We start from the raw sequence: 24,403 nt of genomic DNA on the forward strand, positions 1-24,403 counted from the left end.
GGTGAGCTGAGGTTTGCCTGATACTAATGGGCAGTCCTTTTCTTTAATAATATAAACAAAACCTTTGTATAGTGATAGCAACAAGGCACACCACACCAACCCAAAACTTCAAAATTATGTAAATTGAAAGTTAAGCGAAAAGCATCCTGCGTACACTGACATTTTCACATAGTCCAGAACACACCAACACCCCATGAGGCTTTCACTTCTATCAATCAAATACAGAAAAGGAATACTGAGAGCACTCCTTAACAGGGGGACCTCAGTAGCATTAAGACAAAATAACTGCCTAAATACATAGACTGTGTAACAATCAGATGCACTGATCTTTCGATACAAAAGTATACGAGATCACAGTTAACTTTTTGCACAACAGCACAAGTCTAATGAAGTACATATGGCTTCCTGGTATGTATAAGATACTCTTTCGGGAATTCTGCACCACTGCACAATGCAGAATTTTGCAAAATTAACATTGTTCACACAGAATTTCCTTTCCCCCACAGAAATGGGCTACCATGCTGCTGGCCACCACTAGGGGCCACTGGACCCAGCAGAGCCCAGCTTACACACAGAAGACACTGTCGGGGGAGGGAACTAGTGGGTTCCTGAGAGCTGCAGTTCCCAGCATGCCCTGCGGAAAGGAGAGGGTGGCACGCAGGAAACACCATGCAAACCTGGGACCGAGCATTAGGCTGTTTCTCCCTCTGGATCCCTGGGCTCGGGAGGGGGCATGGCTGGGCTCTGAGGGGAAGGAGGTGCAGATATCTGGGCAAGAGGGACCCCGCAGCTGGGCTCTGGAGGGAGGAAGCGGGCAGAGAAACAGGAACTAGGTTGCCATAGGGGTTTCTTTAACACGCTACTCCTGAGGAGATTTTTTTTGTGTCAATATTTTTACAGATGTAATTGTTGAGAGGTATTTTGAAATAAATTACCAAAATAATTTGAACTGGAGTGATTATGTGGTGTTATTTTGACAAATAAAATGTGCAGAATTTTAAAATACTGTGTGCAGAATTTTTTAATTTTTTGGCGCAGAATGCCCCCAGGAATAAGAAGAGATGGAAGCAAAAGTTTGATGAGGTGTGTTTTTGGCAACGTGCAAATGACAAAGAATACCAGTGACTCTTTCCTTAACTTCTGGTTTTCACGCTTTTAAGGTTTTGGGTTGGCAGGGTAGAACTTGGTGCAACCTTAACTGTCACAAAATGAAGTTTTTATTTGTATTAATTTCCTAATTCTTTTTATACAGTATTGGTGTCCCTTTGTTCATAGCTCCCACAGGTTAGGGAGAAGAGGGGGGAGTTTGAAAGCAGAAGAGTCATCCCTGGGAGCACCGAGGGCTGGGAGCAGCAGGAGAGATGGGAGTGGAGTGTGGAGGATTAGGACTAAAAGACAGCTGGGGAGCATAGAGGTTGGAAGAAAAGAGAAGGATGCAGGGGACTAGCTGAGAGCAGGAGAGGGAAATGATTGGGCATCTGGTACAACTGGGGATTGGGAAGCTGGGAGGAGGAAGGGAACTATGGTGTCAAGGAGTTGGGGGAAAGAGTTTATCTGTTTGTCTCTATTGTGTGTGCCAGAAGTTGTAAATATTGCAGCCTCTGAATTCTACACAGACAACAGTTCATCATGTAAACCCCTACATGTAGCACTGTGTTGACGTGAGTTGCTTCCTAAGCAAAATAAAATCATCATACCTTTAACGCCACACTCTCAAAGATTATTATTTTTTAAAATTACAACAGAGAAAAACATAAAATTGGTATTTGTGTAAATTATAGATATATAGTAATCGACATCAGAGGTTTATTGTAGAAAAGACAGTTACCTTTTCCGTAACTGGTGTTCTTCAAGATGTGTTGCTCGGGTCCATTCCACAGTAGGTGTACGTGCTCGCCATGTGCACCAGTGCCAGAAGTTTTTCCCCTAGCAGTACCTGTAGGGGAGCGCCCCAGCGATCCCTGGAGTGGTGCCACCATGGCACAGTATAAAAGGCTCTGTATGCCCCCCCACCCTCAGTTCCTTCTTGCCAGACAACTCCGACAGTGGGGAAGGAGAGTGGGATGTGGAATGGACATAAGCAACACATCTTGAAGAACACCAGCTACGGAAAAGGTAACTGTCTTTTCTTCTTTGAGTGATTGCTCATGTACATTCCACAGTAGGCTACTTTCCATGAAAGGTGGAACCAGGAGTATGTGGCAAGCGGCTCAAATGGAGGCTCTGCCAGCCTGGCCAGAACCAAGTTCAGGTCCCACTGTGGAACCGGGGGCCTAACAAAGAAAGAGGCGATACAGCCCTTAAGGAATCGACTGGTCATGGCATGAGAAAATACTGAGTGTCCCTGAACAGGCAGGTGGAAGGCCGATATGGCTGCCAGATGTACTTTGACGGACAAGGGCACTAGGCCTTGGACTCTGAGATGAAGGAGGTAATACAGTACAAGCTGGAATGGGGCAGCCACTGGTAAGACGCCATGATCAGCGGCCCACCAGGAACCTTGACCATTTTGCTAGGTAGGCCTCACGCGTGGAGGGCCTCTTGCGTTCCAGGAGGACTTGCCCTCCGAGCAGATCCTTTCCCCTTGGCCTAACCACTGAGCAACCACGCCGTAAGGTGGAAGGCTGCAAGGTTGGGGTGGAGGAGGCGACTTTAGTCCTGAGAGAGAAGGTCTGGGTGGGTTGGTAGCGGCCACGGGGGTGCAATGGACAGGTTCGTAAGAGTCCCGTACCAGTGTCGTCTGGGCCATGCCGGGGCAATCATGAGGATGCAAGCCTTGTCCGTCTTGATTTTTTTCAGGACCTTGCTGATCAGTGGAATTGGAGGAAAAGCATAAAGCAGCTGACCCAACCAGGTCAGAAGGAAGGCATCGGAAATCACGCCCTTGCCCAGGCCCCTCCTGGAGCAGAACCAGGGGCACTGGTGGTTCTGCCTGGTCGTGAAGAGATCCACTTGGGGAGTGCCCCATGTTCGGAAGATCATGTGAGCCACCTCTGGGTGTAGCAACCACTCGTGTTGGGAGGAGAAGTCCAGGCTCAGGCGATCTGCTCGAGAGTTCTGGATTCCTGGTAAGTGGTGGGCTTCCACATTGATATTGTGAGTGATGCAGAAATCCCACAACTGGAGGGCTTCCTGGCAGAGGGCTGAGGAGTGGGCCCTGCCTTGTCTGTTGATGTAGAACATCGAGGCCTTGTTGTCCGTGAGAACTCTGACTACCCTGCCAGTAAGGCATGAGCGAAAGGTCACACAGGCCAGAGTTCTTTGACGTTTATGCGCAGGGCTAGTTCCTGCGCAGACCACAGGCCTTGGGGCTGGAGGTTTCCCACATGGGCTCCCCACCCCAAGTCCGACGCATTGGACACCAACTCCGCAGGCACCACCTCCACCGCTCCCAGATGAAGGAGCTGCCTCACCTCTTGCTCAAGTAGGCTCTCGTGAGAGGAGTCCCTGAAGAGGGATGGGGAGGAAGGGCAGGTAGGTGGGGTAGAGAGAAATTGGAGGGTATAGTTCCGGGAAATGGTGTTGAGGACCCATCGGTCCTAGGTCAGTAGCGAGCACTCCGGGAGAAAAGTACAGAGACAGTTGGAGAAGGGTAGGTTGGGCAGATCTCTGGTACAGACTGTTAAGTCGTCCCCGGGCGTCCCATCAAAACGGGCGCTTGCCGGCCTGCTTGCCATTAGAGGGGCCAGGCCAAGACTGCCGCTGTGGACGCTTCTTATAGTCTCTGGATTTTTTGTAAGAAGGTTCATATCGGGACTGGGTGGCTTGGCTGGGGGCCTGCTGAGGCTTGAACTTGGTCCTGGCTGGGGCCGGGACATAGAGACCAAGAGACTTTAAGGTCATACAAGAGTCCTTGAGACTGTGTAATTTCATAACCATTTGCTCTGCGAACAGGGGCCTTGCCATGGAAGGGGAGGTCCTGCAGGGAGCTCTGTGCCTCATTGGACAACCCGGACAAGAGGAGCCACGACGCCCTCCGCATGGAGACCGCAGAGGCCAGAGTTCTTGCTGCTGTGTCCGAGGCTGCCTGAGGGACTGCTCTGGCAGCAGCAGTGCCCTCCTCCATCAGGGCCTTATATTCCTTCCTATCACGCTCCTGGAGGGAGTCCACAAACTTTGGCATTGAGCCCCACAAGTTAAAATCATATCTGCCCAGCAGGACTTGGTGGTTTGCCACCCTCAGCTGGAAGCTTGAAGAATAAAGCTTTCTACTAAACAAGTCCAGCCTCCTCGACTCCATATTCTTAGGGGTGGGAGCGGGCTGGCGTTGATGCTCCTAGTGGTTGACCACCTCGACCACCAGGGAGTTGGGGACGGGGTGGGTATAGAGACATTTGTGCTCCTTGGCAGGCAAGAAATACTTCCACTCTGCCCTCTTAGATACGGGGGCAAGGAAGATGGGGTCTGTCACAGGGCAGTGGAGATTTTTGCCATCCCTTCGTGGAGAGGAAGGGCTACCCTAGCCGGTGCTGTGGCTGAGAGGACATCAAAGGGGGAGTCCGAAGGCTCCTCCACCTCTTCAGCCTGTAAATTGAGGCTTGAAGCCACCCTTTTCAGGAGCTGTTGGTGGGCTTTTGTGTCCTCCTGGAGAACAGGAGGAGGCAGCGCCATGATGGCCTCATCAGGGGAGGATGGAGACGTGATGCTCTGCATCCCCACCGGTGCTGCAGTTCTCAGCTCTTGGTCCCCTTCTGAATCTGGGGCTGTGGAAGAGCGCTCCACTGACCCCTTCCTGGGAGGTTGAGAAAGGGAGGGTGACTGTCTGTCTGAGGCCCTGGCTACTGAGAGGGCCACCAATGGGTGCTGCGTCGTGGCCCATGGGGTCCATTGGTACCAGAGCACTGGCCAGGGAGCCTGGTGTCACTGCACTTGCTGTGGCACTGTCGGAGCGGGCTGCCCCACTGGACTCGTCTGGTCCACTGACTGCCAGCTCCTAGGGGAGGCTGGGCTGGTATACAAATGACTGCTATACAGGGCTGGGGATGAGTAACAGTGTCATGAGTGGTGCTGGGCTCGAGACCTTGAGTCTGGTGCAGACGAGTGGGAGTACCGTCTGTTCTGGCGGCTCTGCGAACAGCTCCGTTGGGCGGATCTGCGATGGCTGGTTGTTGGCGATCTACACCTGGGGCTACAGGAGCACTGCTGTGCCGGGGACCTCAACCGGGTCAAAGAACGTGAGCAGCGTTGACATCAGCACCGTGAGGGGCTACGGTAGGTTTTTGGAGTCGGCAACCTCTGGTGCCGTTGGTCCCAGTCCCGGCGGGGCATGCTCTGACCTTGAGGTCTGTGCTCCCTCGATACATAGTGGTGCCTCAATTCCCTGCTGCACAGCACCCAGCCAGACAATCGGGTGGGGGTCGACGGGGACCGGTGCGGGCTGTGAGCAGGGTGGTCACTCTGCAAAGAGCGGCATCAGGAACCTTCCCTCAACCGTGAGCGGTACCGCCTGGGTGGCGACTATGGCAGTCCAAGCGCTGGCTTGCCACTGGACTGGGGAGCCGCTGGGGTCGGTGCAGCCCGTACTGGGAGAGACATTATGTCTTGAGCTGCCTGCAGGGCCTCTGGGGTGGAGGGCACTTGTATGTGGTCACTGGCATCCGGGGACGTCAGCTTGGAGTGGACTGGGCTACTCTGCTCTACTTGAGTTGGACGCCACAAGGCTGAGGGTGATCAAGAGCTGCCCAGCGAGGGTCTAGTCTCGCCCCCAGCCTTGCCTCGGTGCCTTGACAGAGAAGTTCACTTCTTCATTGTCTTAGAAGTGTCCCATGGATGGGGAGCCAGTGCGGTGCTCAGTGCCAACTCGGAGCGGTATAGCGGTGCCGGTGTCAGGGCCGATTCCATCAATATGGCTTGGAGCCATATATCCCGCTCCTTCTTAGTCCGGGGCTTAAACAATCTGCAAATTTTGCAGCGGTTGCTGATGTGGGTTTCCCCAACACAGCGTAAGCAGCTAGTGTACGGGTCACTTATGGGCATAGGCCATTTACAAGTGTCACACAACTTAAAGCTCGGGGTGTGGGGCATGCCCCAACCCAGGCGCGGTTCTTCTACTCTATCTATATAATTTTAACTTTTTAAAAAAAACTACAGGTATTAACTATCTGTGAACTAAACGACAGTCCAAACAGGCAAAGCTACAGTGGAGAACTGGAGCACAGCAGTTCTGAAGCACCTTCACTGGCGGCAAGAAGGAACTGAGGGTGAGCGGAGCGTGCAGCACCCCTTAAACCACACCATGGTGGTGCCACTCCAGAGGTTGCTAGGGGTGCTCCCCTATTGGTACTGCTAGGGGAAAAACTTCCAACACCGGTGCATGTGACGAGCATGCACACCTAATGTGGAATGCACGTGAGCAATCACTCAAAGAATTTCCATGTATATAAGTGATACATTTGGGATCCAACATCGAAAACGACCCATTTTTAATTCCAAAATATTTTAAATACATCATATCCCTAAAAATTCCAATCACACTAAAATTAAGTCCCCGAACACTCTATTTTGTATGCTTTTTTCTGGCATAAAATATTTAGCGTATTTCCAATCTTTTCCCTTTATTCTCTGGTACACAACCTGAACTATGGCTTTGCTATCACTCTACCATAATTCTGTGGTTTAATTTATGCAACACGTAACCAGAGTAGAGGATGGCCACCTATACATACATTTATAAGTCCGAAGAGGAAAAAAAAATACTTTCCTCCACCACAAAAAATTACTTTACGTCATCCTTGTGCATGACAGCCAATTATGAGTTTCATGTTCTATTTGATAGTGATACAATTTTGATAAACGAAGATCAATGGAAGGAGTCGCACAAGAATACATAAAAGAATTACGCAAAAAGAAAAGGAGTACTTGTGGCACCTTAGAGACTAACCAATTTATTTGAGCATGAGCTTTCGTGAGCTACAGCTCACTTCATCAGATGCATACCGTGGAAACTGCAGCAGACTTTATATACACACAGAGAATATGAAACAATACCTCCTCCCACCCCACTGTCCTGCTGGTAATAGCTTATCTAAAGTGATCATCAGGTTGGGCCATTTCCAGCACAAATCCCCCACACAAATTCACTCTCCTGCTGGTGACAGGAAATGGCCCAACTTGATTATCATGCACATTGTGTAAAGAGTTGTCACTTTGGATGGGCTATCACCAGCAGGAGAGTGAATTTGTGTGGGGGATTTGTGCTGGAAATGGCCCAACCTGATGATCACTTTAGATAAGCTATTACCAGCAGGACAGTGGGGTGGGAGGAGGTATTGTTTCATATTCTCTGTGTGTATATAAAGTCTGCTGCAGTTTCCACGGTATGCATCTGATGAAGTGAGCTGTAGCTCACGAAAGCTCATGCTTAAATAAATTGGTTAGTCTCTAAGGTGCCACAAGTACTCCTTTTCTTTTTGCGAATACAGACTAACACGGCTGTTACTCTGAAACCTGTCATAAAAGAATATGACTCTTGTGATGGGGCAAGGCCAGATGGCTATAGGAAAGTACTGGGAGGCTGACATATTAAACCCAGGCTAAACAAATCCCTGTTACCAGGGTAAGCAAATGACAGTTGCTCCAGGTCAATTAAGACACCTGGGGCCAATTAAGATCCTTCCAGAAAGCAGGGAAGACAGCTAGGTTGACTGGGACACCTGAAGCCAATCAGGGGCTGGCTGAAACTAGTTAAAAGCCTCCCAGTCAGATTGGGGCACATGTGTCAGGAGCTGTAGGAGGAAGCCGCGCTGCTGGAGAAATGGAGCAGTACAAACCCTATCAGGCACAAGGAAGGAGGCCCTAAGGTAAGGGTAACGTAGATATTGAGGAAGTGGAGCTGCTGTGGGGAAGTGGCCCAGGGAATCGTACTCATCCTGTTTCCAAAAAGTCAGCTATCATGAGCTGCTACTATCAGGGTCCCTGGACTGGAGCCCAGAGTAGAGGTGTGCCCGGGCTCCCCCTCCCCTCCCTGACTAATGTCTGAGACTGGGAGACAACAGAGACTGTACGAGGGAGGGTGGCTTCTCCTCACCTCCCTTGCTGGTTTATGATGAAAATGGCTCAGTAGGCTGTGACCCTTGCCTCTAGAGGAAGAAGGGTTCGTAGACGGTCACAGTGAGCCTCTGAGGCTAGCAAAATCCGCCAGGAACCGCAGGACCCACTGAGATAAGGTTGGAGCTTTGCCACACTCTCTATTTACCTTATAATTTCAAATTATGTTGCAATAGGGACAGATTTTCAGCTAGTTTCAACCTGTCCTCTAAACTTGCAGGCATAAATCTAAATCAGGTAATTCAGTAACTGGTCTGTAATGTAAGTTTAGAGGCTGCAGCACAAAGTTTGGTTTAGAACAGTCAAATTTATAGTGTAATAGGTTAAAAACAGTTTTGAATTCATTTAAGAGTGAAAAATATTTAAAAACTTAGAACAAACTAATATCATAGTTAGGAAAAAAAATGAAAAAGTAAAATTAGTTTTGTTGCTTAGCATTCTGTAATTTTTTATTTCTCATAACACACACATCTCAAGTCTGGCCATCTAAGGATGGGCTATCACACTTGTTTCCACTGATCAAGAGGTAGCTTCTAAGAATTCCTCTTGAAGATGTTTATTCTTTGTTCTGTCAGTTCCCTCTGCTGGAACGTGGATGGTACAGGCAGAGTGAGCCCTGAAAAAGAGCATCTTTCAGATATTGCATGCAAGCAGTTTTGTCCATCAGGGATCTAAACCATTTGCGCTGAGAGGGCAGGAAGTGTCATGCTGTCTGGAGTGGCTCACGACAGAGTGTCAACCTCGGGCAGACCATCAAAAAGCGGGCAGAAACTCCAAATTGGCTGTATATTCTGTAATTAGATTTCACCAACCCAGTAAGAAGTGTAAACTCCTAAAGCACTATAACAGTCTTACCATGGAGTCACAGACAGTCCCTTTAGGTATTATAGTCTATCTTGACACCCAGGCAAGCTGGACTATGTGATAGATGGTCACTTTACACCAAAAGTCACAACAATATTCAGGTTACTCCCAGTGCCAAAGGACCAGTTACTTACCACAGGTCAATTGTACTCAGCTCTCAAACCAAAAACAACACCTGTAACCAATCCTGTAATAAACTACCTAAGGATTTATTAACTACGAAAAGAAATGAGAGTTATTTACAAGGTTAAAACATGAAACATACACACGCACAAATGAGTTACAGTCTAAGATTTAAGAAGATAATATGAAGCTGCTTATTGTAGAAGCTTGTATGTCCTTTAGGGCTGACCCATGCCAAGCAGCATGGAAATCTCTTGCTTATGTTTAGGGATCTTTGCCCTTCAGAGTCCAGATAGCATAAAAATCTCAGTATCTCCTTGTCAGAGATTTTTTATTGCCTTCACCCCAAATTCCAAGCCAATGGGATAAGCTCATGTGCAGGTCTCCCCTTCCTGGAAGGAGTGAGGAATGCAATCAATGTCTCTGTCCTTTGATGGAACACAATGCCTCATTTACCTCCAGTGAGGCATCTTGTCTGCAGGCCGATTACTTTACCTTAATGCTTCTTTTCCTGTTTGGTGAGTTACACAATTACAGAGGTTTACAATGTAAACAAACACTCAATATAACTTTATACCAGGGACTACATATATTATAAGTAGGATTAATAAATGCAGCATCCAACAAGTATTCCATAAAGTCTAAACATTGAACATATTCCTATAAATACTAATATCTGTTTTAACTATACTAACCCATACGTAAGCCAAAATGATTTCCAGCTATGCATTTATCAGTGTTCATTGAGGCCTGGGGCGTTGGCATGAGCTGACACCTGCTCTACCAGCATCACAGGAAGGATTTGTGTTCAGTGTATGCCCCAAAGTGCCAGGATACTGTCATGTTGTCTGAGTTTTTGTGAATTCCACAGATCCTAAGATACCACACCCTGAAAGTGAGCTTTCCAGTCAAGCATGGATGAGTCTTTTGTGACCAGTGCAAATGGAGTTGGATGGCTGAATAATATTCCTGCTAATTCATTCTCTGTAGGCATCCACCAAAAGAGTTTTTGCAACACTTTGATGGGATAGTCATATGTCTCTGCTCTGTCCTTGTCTGGGGTGTGCACTTGGGCCAGCTAGTGTTGTACGGGTCTAAGGTGAAGCCTTGCATGGAGTATCAAATGTAGAGATCATGATCATGCACCTGACAAATCTGAGGGTGAACCTTGTTTTTTGGCATATCTGATGCTAAAGGATCTGTATAGCTTGTAGTACCTGAAGAAATCACTCTTCTGGGAGGAAAACTCTTCCTATGGTCAATTTTTGACACAGGACCAAGTGTGATTTTTCCAGCTGCTTTCCAATCCTTGCACATGAAATCAGTGGCAAATTAGAGCTATAGAGTGAAGGAGCTCCTGACATGAACTGGCCTTGAGCAACCTGTCATCCAAGCAGGCAAACACAGTGCACCCCTTGTTTTCTCAGATGTGTTGATGCTACTGCCAGACACTGTGAACATTCTAAGCACAGTAGACAGGTCAAAGAGGGTAAATGTTTATTGAAAGTGTTTGTTCTCAATGCAGAAACAGGTATTTTTTGCAGGTAATGCCTATCTGGAAGTAAGAAACCTTGAGATCGAGAGCTGAATACCCGTTTTCTTGGCACAGGGAGGAGATGGTTATATCTACAGACAGCGTTCTGAACCTACATATCTGTTCTGTTGTCTCATGTATAGGATTGGGTAGAGGCAGTTTCCTTTCTTGTGGATCACAAAGTATTGAGTAGAAGCTCTTCCTCAGAAACTTCTGAGGAACTCTCTCGGATAGGAGGCACCTGACAACTCTTCAAGAAGAGGTCTCATGAAAAGGATCCTGGAAAAGGATTGGGAAAGGTGAGGTTAGGAGATGTTCTGGTGATGAATTCAATGGAGTAACTCTGACATACCCAGTGATACAATGTGATCTCATACCTGGCTTTGCAGATGACCCCTGAACACACACACACAATAAAGAGGCTGTAGAGAAAGGGTATATTGTGCAGGATGCTGATATGTGGCTCTCAATCATAATGTCAAACCTACAATTTAGAGGCAAATGCAGCAATGTGGGTGGAGCCAATACAATAGGTCTTCTGCTTCCCTTGCTATTTCAGGGAATAAACTGGGTGAGATGCTGGCTATGCTGGTTGACAAAGCTGGTCTGTAGTATCTGAAGGAAGTGTACAATCGTGAGTCCTTGAGAAGGCTGAGTTGAACCAAAAGGACCTTATGCAAGTTCCTGAGAGTCTTGTAAATTCTTTCACTGAAAATGTCTTTTCCATCAAAAGGTCCTCTATTAGGCCATGCATCTCAGGAGTAAGGCCTCATATCTCAACCAGAAGTGTCTCTTCACAGGAGATCCCAGTAGCTGAACAGGGAGAAGTGTCATAAGCTGGCTGAAGTCCATAAAGGGTCAGAGGCTGCAATCTTTCCTTCTGAGGCTAGATCTTTCACCAGCTATTTCCTTTCCCTCGGGGACCAAATCCAAGTAGCTTCCCACAGGCCATACTGGTAATGTGCTAGCATTCTTTGATAGCTGATAGTAGGCAGACCCAGAGAAACATGCCTTAATGCTGACACAGTTCAGTCTACATCCTCTCTCAGTCACAGAAGAGGAGTGAGAGGTCTTTGTGCTCGGATTTCTCAACAATTGCTGCAACCACCAGGAACTTCGCATTGGAGTGGTAAAGTAAGAAGGAAAAGTCCTGAGTAGGAACCAGATACAGCCTATTGTATCTACTGAAGACTGCTGACGATGATGAGGGGGGTGTAAAGCCAGACATTTCCAGCTGTATCAAGTAGACACTGTAAGTAGGTAGGAAATTTTAATCTTCAGTTTTTGGCAGAAAGATGTGAAATAAAGGACCAAGTTTTCAGTTGGCGCCTCAGCAGCGTACAGCTGAGTCTATTCGCCATCCTGTTTAGCCATTCTTGAAGCTAGTGGAATTCACCTGGTGGGGATGTAATGTTCTCACATCTGGTGATGTTTCACTAGTAATCTGCAGGGATATCACCATCATCATTCATGTAAACACCTCCCATGGTATCCAGGTTTGTAGGCCTCTGGTTATCTGGAGCTGCAAGTAGCAGTAGCAAAACTGGTGCCAGAGCCAACGGGACCTAGGCAAGACCACTGGTTGCTTAGGCCGCAGCACAGGCTGAGGTGGTGCTGGCAGGGCCAGGTTTGGTGCCAGCAGGGTTGGACATTGTGACAAAGGCACTAGGAGCTGAGAGGGAAGAGTAGTGAATGTGCCCAAGCATGGTAAGCATACTGAGGCCATTGATGGTGGGCCTGATAGTCTCAACTGAGCCAGATCAAAGAGGCTTTTGCCATGTCCTATAGTGCAGGCTACAACACATTTTGCTTGGGCCAGTGTAGAAAGTCCCCTTAATCATCTGGTACTGAAGAGGTATTTGGGTGAAATCAGGTGATAGAGTGTGGAGGAGGCTGGAAAGGTTTTTCCCCCTGGCTTTTCAGAGATCAAACAGCCTGAAAATTGAAAGTAAAGTCAAATGCTGATTGTGGAGTCTCAGGGGTCTGATACAAAAGATGACCCTTTGGTCTCAGCAATACCCAGTGCACATATGGAATATGCATTGGGGAACATGGGCTCTCTTGTGGTGCCACAGGTACTTGGAGGGTTGAGTTGTTTCTTTGTTCAAACTTTCCTAGGATTGGTTGGAGTCTCTTCATCCAAACTGTCTCATTCAAGTCAGATCTTGTTTCTTCTCTGGCTTCTTGAAAGGAAGAACAATGCTATGGCAGCAGAGTGCCTGGTACCAAAAAGGAGTGAGCTGCTGATGGAGCCACTTCCCCTTCAGTCCAGTGAACTCAGAGCACCTGTGCACATTTTGACATTGCTGACAACTCTCAGTACCAAGGACAACTCCCGAAGTTAAGAAGATGCTGATCATAGCAAGGCCTTTGAAGATCCAGCGTCTTTCTGGATGTTGGTGCCAAAGACAGCAACAACTTGGAATTCAGCAGGTGAGGTTTTGCCCACTTAGTGGAGGAGGGCTTCGTGCTGACATGGGTCTGTGAGGGCCCACATTATCAGCCTGGTTGACTGTTGCAAAGACTGTAGGTATTAGCACCTCCCCAGGTAGGTGCTCTCTCAATTTAAGTTGCTGTTACCAGTGTGTTCTAGAAAGGCCTTACAGACTCAGCTCTGTAACAGGCTGCAGTCCTCACCCAAACATACTAAACAGTGCACATGAATGTCCAATTTCAGGTATGTAGAACAGCAGGTGGTCCAGAGCTTACAGCCCTTTTTAGCCTCTGTCAGTCATTATAGTTGTGCAGCCTCCAAGCCAGAAGAGAGCAGTCCTTTTTTCTCAGAGGGAAAGGGCTAACACTGACTAAACTAAACTAATCACTAGCGAGGTTCATAACACTCTTTGCTATGAAAGAGAAGAAACAAACAGGTGAAGGCCACAATCCTTTATATGACACTTAGATGTTTAAGATTAACATCATTAGGGGAGCTTATGTAATCCTAACTCACATGGCTTTGGTGGAGGCTCTGTGACTCAACACAAGGGGGCACCATATCCTACAAATGGGAATGCACAAAGGCCCTCCAAGGCCTACAGATTTTACTTTTGGACTCAATTCAGTATTTCTTAAATAAAACAGATTCACTGAGTAGAACTGAGAGCAAAATTTAGTACTCCAACACCTAAATGCTGTGTTAGATGATACCAGTTTATCTTGTAAAGAAGCAAACCAAAGATGAAGTTGCAACTCAGTATATTTAATCAGAAGAGGCCCTATACTTCCCCCCAACCTCTGGATGTTGTTGTAGCCTTGGTAGAGCAGGTGACTCAGATCAGCTAAATCACAACTCCCTACCAGCCTGGAATATAGCAAGTTTTATTCATCTGAAAGTATCTTGGCTACCTTGAAACCCTGTATGTCTCTCTCTCTCTCTCTCTCTCACACACACGTATATCTCATCTTCCCCACTATTTTGCTCTGTGAAAACAGAATTATAGATAGTTACTCTCATCACAGCCAACATATGCAATTTCCTTTCTAGACCATATCTGGACTTAGAACTAAATAAAAGCAATATAGTTGACTGGTTCCAGTGAAAGTCTATTCCCCTTAGGTATGAAGTGTAGAACTGGCCTGAGGACTATCTTTTCAGGAAAAAGCTGTATGAATGTTACTTTAATGAAAAAGCTTCCAACTCATTGACTCCCTCAGTAATTTAATTATCAGAAGAAAGACTGTAGGTTACAAAATAGAGATACTTCTGACAAGGATTAAAATCAAACTTTCATGAGAGCTTCCTACAGAACGTCAAAGCCAGCACTGTTTCAAAGGCTGTGTGATGACAGGTGGCTGCTCCAGAACATTGACTTCAAGGAAGGGTTAACAATGGCTTTAAGGAAGTGAGAGATATGAGCATTTAATAAAATAGAATGAGGTTTGTTACAAGATCAAAAACTTGAACCTTTAAGAAACTGATTTTCTGACCCTTTTAATACCTCCTAAGATATACTCCAAAGTGTCCATTAGGTGGAGAATCGACTCTATCAAAAGCATGGCATGAAATCTTTCCTAGACTTTAGCAGAAATAAGGCATGCCTTAGGAGATTCAACTGTTCTGGTTCCAGCTGGACAGCTTCAACCAATATAAATCAGAGTAAGTACATGGGCCTTGAAATTGAAGACAATCCATAGTCCTTGGCACATGCATTAGCCTGCAGAATCAGGGTCACTAATGATAGTCATGGATACATAATCCTTGCACACTTTTCTGTCTCTCAGAGGGAATGAAGGAAAAAAGCATGCAAGAGAATGAGAGTCAAACTATCTTCCATGTATGCACACATGTGGATATCATGATGGGAAGAGGAGGTTACTTACCTGTAACTGGAAGTTCTTTGAGATGTGTGGTCCCTACCTGTATTCTACTGTGATTATGCATGCACACCATGCATCCGGATTCTGAGAATTTTAGAGTAGTGTCTGATGGTCCATGCATGCGCCCTGGCTCACCTTGTGCCTCTGTCTGAGGGGATAAATGGCAGAGCAGACCAACCACCACTCCAGTTTCTTTTCTGGCATGAATTAGATAAGATCCAAAGCAGAGGGGAAGGAGGGTGGACAGTGGAATACAGATAGGGGCCACACATCTCGAAGATTCTACAGTTACAGGAAGTAACCTCCTCCCCTTCTTTGAGTGATGGTCCCTATTGTATTCCACTATGGGTGACTGACAAGCAGTACCTAAGTAGGAGGAGGGTGCAAGGAAGTAGACGGTAGGGCTGAGTGTAATACCGCCATCCCAAAGGAGACAATCAGCAGACGAGTCCTGCACCAAGGCATAATGTCTTGCAAATGTGTGAACAGAGCCCCAAGTGACCACTTTATGGATGTCCAATAGGGGTGCCTCCTGAAGAGACGCCATAGTTGTTGCTTTTGCTCTGGTGGAATGAGCTCTTACCCTATGGGCAGAGGGGAAGGTTTGATAGCGAATGGAGAACGCAGCCAGAGAGCCAATCGGAGATTCTGTGGGTGAAGATCATGTGCTCTCCGACTCTTTCTGCTACAGCAACAGTCTCAGGGATTTCTTGTTTGCTTTTGTTCTGTGCAGGTAAAAGACGAAGGCCCACCAAACACTAAGGGAGTGGAGTCTTTGTTCATCTGCAGAAGCATGCAATTTTGGAAAGATCAGAGGTAAGTGAACTGATTGGTTACAGTGAAATTCTGAAACTACCTGGAGGTGAATTTGGGGTGCAGACACAAAGCAACCTTATCCTTACAGAATACAGTGTATGGAGAATCTGCCACCATCACTCCAAGTTTGCCAGCCCTTCTAGCTGAGGTGACTGCTACAATGAAAGTGACCTTCATTAAAAGGAGAGACATGGAGCAAGAAGCAAAAGTGGGGCGGGAGGGGGAGAGAGCTGTGTGTGTGTGTGTGTGTGTGTGTGTGTAAAAAGGCTTCTGAGTACTGAGAGAACAAGGTTTACGTTCCACAGGGGAGTAGGCTTCAGAATAGATGGGAAGGTTCTTAGTAGGCTTTTCCAGAATCTACTGGTCAATGGATGTGTGAAGACCAAGTAGCCCTGAGGTGGATGGTATGCAGTGCTCGCTACCAAGTGGACTCCCAAGGAGCTGATGTACAAACCTGATGTATTAGATATAGTCCAAGATGAGAGGAATATCTGTAGTTTCTGGGAGAATGCCTCTTTGATGTGCCAAAGAAGAAAAGTGCTTCCATTTAGCTAGGTAACATTTTCTAGAGTCCTTTCTACTATAAAAGAGGATGACTTGTATGGCTGTGGAGCATGAACGTTCTAAGGATGATACCCATTCAAATACCATTTGTATTTGTTATTTGTTGGAAATCATTAGGAAAGGGATAGATAAGAAGACAGAAAATATCATATTGCCTCTATATAAATCCATGGTATGCCCACATCATGAATACTGCATGCAGCTCTGGTCACTCCATCTCAAAAATAAATAAACAAATAAATAAAAAAAGATATTGGAATTGAAAAAGGTACATACAGAAAGACAACAAAAATGATTAGGGGTATGGAACAGTGTCCGTATGAGGAGAGATTAATAAGACTGGGACTTTTCAGCTTGGAAAAGAGATGACTAAGGGGGGGAGGGGATATGATAAAGGTTTATAAAATCGTGACTGGTATGGAGAAAGTAAATAAGAAAGTGTTATTTACTCCTTCTCATAACACAAGAATTAGGGGTCACCAAATTAAATTAATAGGCAGGAGGTTTAAAACAAACAAAAGGAAGAATTTCTTCATACAACTCACAGTCAACCTGTGAAACTCATTTCCAGAGGAAGTTATGGAGGCCAAGACTATAACAGGGTTCAAAAAAGAACTAGATAGGTTCATGGAGGATAGGTCCATCAATAGCTATAGCCAGGATGGGCAGGGATGGTGTCCCTAGCCTCTGTTTGCCAGAAGCTGGGAATGGGCAACAGGAGATGGATCACTTGATGATTAACTGTTCTGTTTATTCCCTCTGAAGCACCCGGCATTGGCCACTGTCTGAAGACAGGATAATGGGCTAAATGGACCTTTGGTCTGACCCAGTATGACCGTTCTTACGTACCATGCCCTGAGGCGGAGTGGATGTGGACCCACTGGAGTGGATTTGATTCTTGCTGTTCCACTGGGTCAGGAGCTTTCCAAATGAAGAAATGTTGGGAGGATGATTGGTGGTTGGGATGCCATGCATAGGAAGTTTGGAAACCAGAACTGTCTAGGCCAGTATGGTGCGATCAGGATGACCCATGCTCTGCACTGCTGAGCATATTTTGAACAGAACTCCGACCAAATAAAAAGCAGAGCGTTGCCCTGGGAGCTGCAATTCATCAAAGAGGAGGTCATTCTGGCCCCTCCTTGGGAATCCTGACACATGAAGCCATGACTACGTGAGCATGACAATGGCAGTAGCCATAGCTTTAGAGGAGGTATCAGCAGCATCGACTGCAGATTGGAGTGCAGTCCTGGCTTTCAGTTTGCCTACATCTATCAGAGCTCTGTCCTGCTGTGGAAAGCTGTCAGTAAACTCCGCAAATTTGGTCTAATTCAGGAAATCGTATTTAGCAATTAGCACCTGATAATTGGCTATCCTGAACTGGAGGCTGGATGATGAGCCTAACTTTCTCACTAGCAGATCCAGGCGTTTGCCCTCTTTGTCAGCAGGAGTAGACTGGGGATGTTGCTGTCTAGCCCTTTTAGAAGCGTCATGGACTGCCGGTGAGTTGGGAGCAGGATGAGAAAGCAAACATTCCCCTCCTTTGGTTGGCACATAACAACGCTTCTCTGCCCTTTTGGGGGTAGGAGCACAGGGGGCAAGTGTGTGCCAAACTGTCCTAGCTGCCCCCAATATGGCTTCATTAATGGAGAGAGCTATTTTGTTGGGTCTGGATGAGTGGAGAATGACTAAGATTTTGTGCTGAGAGTCCTGGATCTCCTCAAGAGGAATCTGAAGCTCTCCAGCAACTCTGGGGAGAAGGCTCTGGAACTGCCTGAAGTCTTTTTGGAGGGGGGAGGAGATGTAGGAGTTACCTCTTCATCCAGGGATGAAGATGGCAATCTTTCTGGTTCCAGCTGAACTGTCCGATCCAGAGTGCAATGTTCCTCCTCCTCCTCCACCGAATCCAAGGGCAGATCTGAGGATCCCCTTAGAGGGAAAGCAAGGGGTGACTCCCTGGCAGATTTGATCAAGACTGCAGGGGGTTACTGGTCCCAAGGCCCCCAGTACAATGAGTAGGAGGGGTCAATAAGTCGTCACAGGGGCTCCCATGGCATGGGGTACCAGTGGCTGAGTTAGATGAGGCAGAGGTTGGTCACAAACCAGTGCAGGTCTTTTGGGCAGTGGAGGACACTTGGACAGGGGGAAAGGTTCATTGGGTGGTTCAGAATCTCCCAATGAAGAGAAGGCTGATTCCAGTTCCAATAGCACTACCTTCAGTGCCATTGGAGGGGAATTGTATTCCATGAATGGGACAGGTGATAAACTCCTTCCAGTGGTTGAGTCCCTCGGAGGTGGTGATATCTCCCTGGAGACTAAGGCGCCCAATGGAGGAGGGGATTCCGGATTCAGGAGAGTAAAAATGTCCTGTGAGGTGCGGCAGTGAGAAGGAAGTGGAGAGGTGATCAATCTGCCCAGCCCTTTAACCCTCAGATGCAGACATGAGGTAAGCCAGGACCCATGCATGGACCTGACTGTGCTTTCAAATTCTCTGGCTCCAGACACATGGTGCGCATGCATAACCCACAGTGAAATACAATAGGGATCATCACTCAGAGAAGAACAGAGACTAAAGTCTTTTGGAATGGGATACAAATAGCCCCTCCACCCCATTCTCTGGGGCAGATACCATCTGTATTTGCTCAAATATTTTCTGATTGAATTTCCATTCTTCTCCTTCCAGTTCTCAGCAGTTAACCCAGTAAACTTGCATTGCCCTCTACATAAGCAGCCCTGACTGAACAACCCTGACTGGCATATGACCCAGAATCCAACTGGTTTTGAAACTTAAAACTGACAGGTTAGAACAGAACAAAAGAAGTCTAACTAAGCAGCCATGGCTAATATGGTGCATTAGATTTAGTGCATGTTGCAAAAACCTTGGAATTATGTGACACTGCTTCCCATTAGTGCTATCCCCCCTCAGAGTCCCCACCAGGCCCCTACAAACGGAGCAGCAACCTCCAATCTATTTAAACATGAAATTTAACTTACTCTGAGCTAAAATTTTCAACTTTGGGGGTGGAAACGAAGATATTTGAAGATGAAGCAGCTCTTAGAAATGTACTAGGAAGGAGCTTCTGGTCGATGTTGAAGCCTTGTTGTTCAACAACAGACTACTGGACAGACTACTGGATATGAAGCACTAAGATGTTGAATGATGAAACTTGCTAAATGGGCACCCAGGTACATTGTGTACTTGCATGCCTGCCTCAGTCTTGCTCCTAGTGCAGAAGAAAGACCTAGGGTCATTACTTGGAATAGTGCTGGATAGAAGCACAGGATGTATGGCTGTATAAGCATGTTGATAAATGAAGCAGAGAAAGGCTATATCTACACTACATCAGTCTGGACTACAGGGGTGTGAAACGCAGCATGCACAAAAGTGCTGTGCTGTAACTACCCCATGTGGACACTGCTACTGCCAACTAAAAGGTGCCTAGTTTGCGTTAACATAGTTCTGAAAAGACTACATCACCATGAACTAAGCCAGGGGTGGGGAAACGTTTTGGCCCGAGGGTCACATTGAGATTCCAAAACTGTATGGAGGTCCGGGTAGGGAAGGCTGTGCGTCCCCAAACAGCCTGGCCCCCACCCCCTATCTGCCCCCTCCCACTTCCCACTCCCTGACTGCCCCCCTCAGAAACCCCGACCCATCCAACCCCCCCTGCTCCTTGTCCCCTGACCGCCCCCTCCCAGGACCCCCCACCCCTAACTGCTCCTCAGGACTCCACCCCATCCAACCCCCCTGTTCCCAGTCCCCCAACCCCTATCCACACTCCCATCCCCTGACAAGCCCCCCGGGACCCCACGCCTATCCAAGCCCCTTGTTCCCCATCCCCTGACCACGCACCCCCACAGAACCTCCGACCCATCCAACCGCCCTCTGCCTGGCCCCCAGGACCCTCTGCCCCTTATCCAACCCCCCAGACCCCTTACCATGCCACTCAGAGCGGCATGTCTGACAGCCATGCTGCCCACCCAGAGCCAGACATGCTGTCACTCTGCTCGACAGGAGCTCGCAGCCCCACCGCCCAGAGTGGTGCCCATGCGGCAACGTGGCTGCAGGGGAGAGGGGACGGTGGGAGAGTGGCTGGGGGCTAGCCTGCCTGGCCGGGAGCTCAAGGAATGGGCAGGATGGTCCTGCGGGCTGCATGTGGCCCGCAGGCCGTAGTTTGCCCACCTTTGAACTAAGCACTTTTTGTTCATGCCACAGCCTCCACATGGGGCAGTTACAGCACACCACTTCGGTGTGTAGTGCAGTTCACAATCCTGAGTGTAAGAAATGCAGGATCATGCAGACAAGCCCAAAGTCAAAGTACTACACTCCCGGAGCACGACACTTCAATCAAAACTAAAGAGTATAAAAATATTGCTCAGGCATGCAGGAGTGAAATCAGGAAGGCCAAATCACACTTGGAGTTGCTGCTAGCAAGAGATGTTAAGAGTAACAGGAAGGGTTTCTTCAGATATATTAGCAACAAGAAGAAAGTCAAGGAAAAAGTGTGGGCCCCTGACTGAACGAGGGAGGCAACGTAGTGACAGAGGATGTGGAAAAAGGTAATGTATATAATGTTTTGCCTCCGTCTTCACGAACAAGGTCAGCTCCCAGACTACTGCATTGGGCAGCACAGCATGGGGAAGAGGTGACCAGCCCTCTGTGGAGAAAGAAGAGGTTCAGGACGATTTAGAAAAGCTGGACGAGCACAAGTCCATGGAGCTGGATGCGCTGCACCTGAGGGTGCTAAAGGAGTTGGCAGATGTGATTGCAGAGCCATTGGCCATTATCTTTGAAAACTCATGGTGATCAGGGGAGGTCCCGGACGACTGGAAAAGGCTAATGTAGCGCCCATCTTTAAAAAGGGAAGGAGGAGGATCCGGAGAACTAAAGGCCAGTCAGCCTCATCTCAGTCCCTGGAAAAATCATGAAGCAGGTCCTCAAAGAATCAATTTTGAAGCACTTAGAGGAGAAGAAAGTGATCAGAAACAGTCAGCATGGATTCACCAAGGGCAAGTCATGCCTCACTCATCTAATTGCCTTCTATGACGAGATAACTGGCTCTGTGGATGAGGGGAAAGCAGTGGACATGTTGTTCCTTGACTTTAGCAAAGCTTTTGACCCAGTCTCCCACAGTATTCTTGCCAGCAAATGAAAGTAGTATGGGCTGGATGAATGGACTACAAGGTGGATAGAAAACTGGCTAGATCATTGGGCTCAACGGGTAGTGATTAATGGCTCCATGTCTAGTTGGCAGCCGGTATCAAGCCTCAAGGGTCAGTCCTGGGGCCGGTTTTGTTCAATATCTTCATTAATGATCTGAAGGATGGCGTGGACTGCACCCTCAGAAAGTTTGCAGATGACACTAAACTGGGAGGAGAGGTAGATACGCTGGAGGGTAGGGATAGGATAGAGAGGACCCTAGACAAATTAGAGGATTGGGCCAAAAGAAATCTGATGAGGTTCAACAAGGACAAGTGCAGAGTCCTGCACTTAGGACGGAAGAATCCCATGCACCGCTACAGACTAGGGACCAAAAGGCTAGGCAGCAGTTCTGCAGAAAAGGACCTAGGGGTTACAGTGGACGAGAAGCTGGATATGAGTCAACAGTGTGCCCTTGTTGCCAAGAAGGCTAACGGCATTTTGGGCTGTATAAGTAGGGGCATTGCCAGCAGATCGAGGGACGTGATCGTTCCCCTCTATTTGACATTGGTGAAGCCTCATCTGGAGTGCTGTGTCCAGTTTTGGGCCCCACACTACAAGAAGGATGTGGAAAAATTGGAAAGAGTCCAGCGGAGGGCAACAAAAATGGTTAGGGGCCTGGAACTCATGACTTATGAAGAGAGGCAGAGGGAACTGAGATTGTTTAGTTTGCAGAAGAGAAAAATGATGGGGGATTTGATAGCTGCTTTCAACTACCTGAAAGGGGGTTCCAAAGAGACTGGATCTAGACTGTTCTCAGTGGTAGCAGATGACAGAACAAGGAGTAATGGTCTCAAGTTACAGAGGGGGAGCTTTAGATTGGATATTAGGAAAACCTTTTTCACTAGGAGGGCGGTGAAGCACTGGAATGGGTTACCTAGGGAGGTGGTGGAATCTCCTTCCTTTGAGGTTTTTAAGATCAGGCTGGACAAAGCCCTGGCTGGGATGATTTAGTTGGGGATTGTTCCTGCTTTGAGCAGGGGGTTGGACTTCTGAGGTCCCTTCCAACCCTAATATTCTATGATTCTATGAGTGTGCCTTACTGACAAATTTAAAGTCGAGATCCAGAAATAGGAAGAAAACTCTGACTTGCTTGGCAATCACAAGGAATCTGGAAATAAAAGCCTCTATCAGTGGTGACTATAATATATACTCTCCAAATAGAAGTTTCTGCAGATTACAGAAACAGATTACAGATTTTAAAGGAGTTTATAAAAGGGGCTTTCTGAAACTCCATGAATCATCCCTCTTCTTTTTTAGAGCCCATTTCTTGGTTGGGTAACTGTCACCGAAACAGAAAAAGGGTTTAACTCTTGTTGAATAGACTCCTGGATTAGCAAGATACAGTGGAAAAGCCTGACTGAGGTTCTGGGTCCCCATTGGAACAAAATTAGGTAAAGAACTGAAGAGTTTACCAAGCCTGAAAATTCCAAATTGTGGTACTGTAGCTTTAAGCTTCCCAGTAATTCCCAGGATGTGTGAGGATATTGCCTTGCTGAGAGCTGATCATTTCTTTTTAACTCTTTAAAGGAATTCTATTAACTTCATCTCACTAAAAGCAGCTTCAATGAGATTTGCCTCTGGAAGTGGTATCCAGACAGACCTCCAGGATAAGATTCTACATAAAGAAGTATTGCAAAAAAGAACAGAAAATCTGGTTGTCTTATGAGGCTACATTTTGGAAGCACTAGTTGCAACCTTGTAGCTAAAGCTGAGATCTATTTTGCATATAAGGATTAAACCTTTGCTTTGCATAAAATATAGTATCCAGTATTAAACCTGGAGCAGCTGATATGAGATTTGATGAATAAAGAATTAAAGGAAGGTAACATAATGCCAATGAACATGGGTATATGGAAAACAGACACCGTGAAACTAATTTGGTATTTTTTTTTTTAAATGAGATGACAAGTTTAATTGATAAAGGTAATTGTGTTGATGTAATATACTCAGTCTTCTCTAAGGTATTTGATTTGGTACTGCATGACATTTTGATTAAAAATGCTAGAATGATATAAAATTAATATCACAGTGAATAGATTAAAATCTGGCTAAATGATAGGTCTCAAAGTGTACTGTAAATGGGGAATCATCATTGAGTGGGTGTGCTCCTAGTGGGGTCCTGGAAGGATCTGTTTTTGACCCTATGCTATTTAAACATTTTTATTAATGACCTAAAAGAAAAAACAAAATCATCAATTATAAAGTTTGCAGATGACAAAAATTGGGGAAGTGGTAAATAATGAAGAGGACCAGTAATACAGAGCAATCTCAATTGGTTGGTAAACTGGACTCAAGCAAATATGTATTTTAATACACCTTTAACTGTATACATCAAGGAATGAAGAATGTAGGCCATTACATGATGTGGGACTCTACTCTGGGAAACAGTGACTCTGAAAAAGATTGAGGGGTCATGGTGAATAATCAACTGACCATGAGTTCCCAGTATGACTCTGTAGCCCAAAAGGGTTAATGTGTTCATTAGATGCACATAAACAGGGGAATCTCGAACAGAAATAGAGAGGTTATTTTACCTCTGTATTTGGCATTGGTGTGATTGCTGCTGGAATATTGTGTCGAGTTCTGGCATCCACAATTCAGGAAGGATGCTGAAAAATTGGAGCGAAATCAGGTAATAGTCTCTGGAATAATAAAAGGATTAGACAACATGTCTTACTGTGATAGATTGAGCTCTTTGAGTCTATTTAGTTTTAAAAGGTTAAGGGATGAATTGATTGCAATCAATAAGTACCTAGATGGGGATAGGTGTAACACAATCCAATGTCTAGAAGTTAACGCTAGACAAAAAATTAAACTAAGGCATAAATAAGATGAAATAAATAAATAAAATAAGGCATAAATGTTTAACAGTCACAGTCATTAACTATTGGAAAAACATACCAAGGGGTGTCATTTTTATATCAAGATTGGATGTTTGG

General features: G+C 46.5%; 1 protein-coding gene and 1 long non-coding RNA gene across 6 annotated transcripts in view; one reads left to right on the plus strand and one right to left on the minus strand.

Moving 5' to 3' along the window:
• LOC142071120 (uncharacterized) overlaps positions 1-4,219 on the plus strand; it is a 36,220-nt gene extending 32,001 nt beyond the window's left edge. The window contains exons 2-3 of the long non-coding RNA XR_012667102.1: positions 2,800-3,068; positions 3,895-4,219. This is a non-coding gene — a long non-coding RNA (uncharacterized LOC142071120). The remainder of the gene's footprint in view (positions 1-2,799; positions 3,069-3,894) is intronic.
• Positions 1-24,403, minus strand: part of TERT (telomerase reverse transcriptase) — a 141,495-nt gene that overhangs the window by 83,328 nt on the left and 33,764 nt on the right. The window lies entirely within an intron of this gene.

The sequence above is a fragment of the Caretta caretta genome, chromosome 2 (genome assembly GCF_965140235.1).
Source record: "Caretta caretta isolate rCarCar2 chromosome 2, rCarCar1.hap1, whole genome shotgun sequence".
NCBI classification, from domain to species: domain Eukaryota; kingdom Metazoa; phylum Chordata; order Testudines; family Cheloniidae; genus Caretta; species Caretta caretta.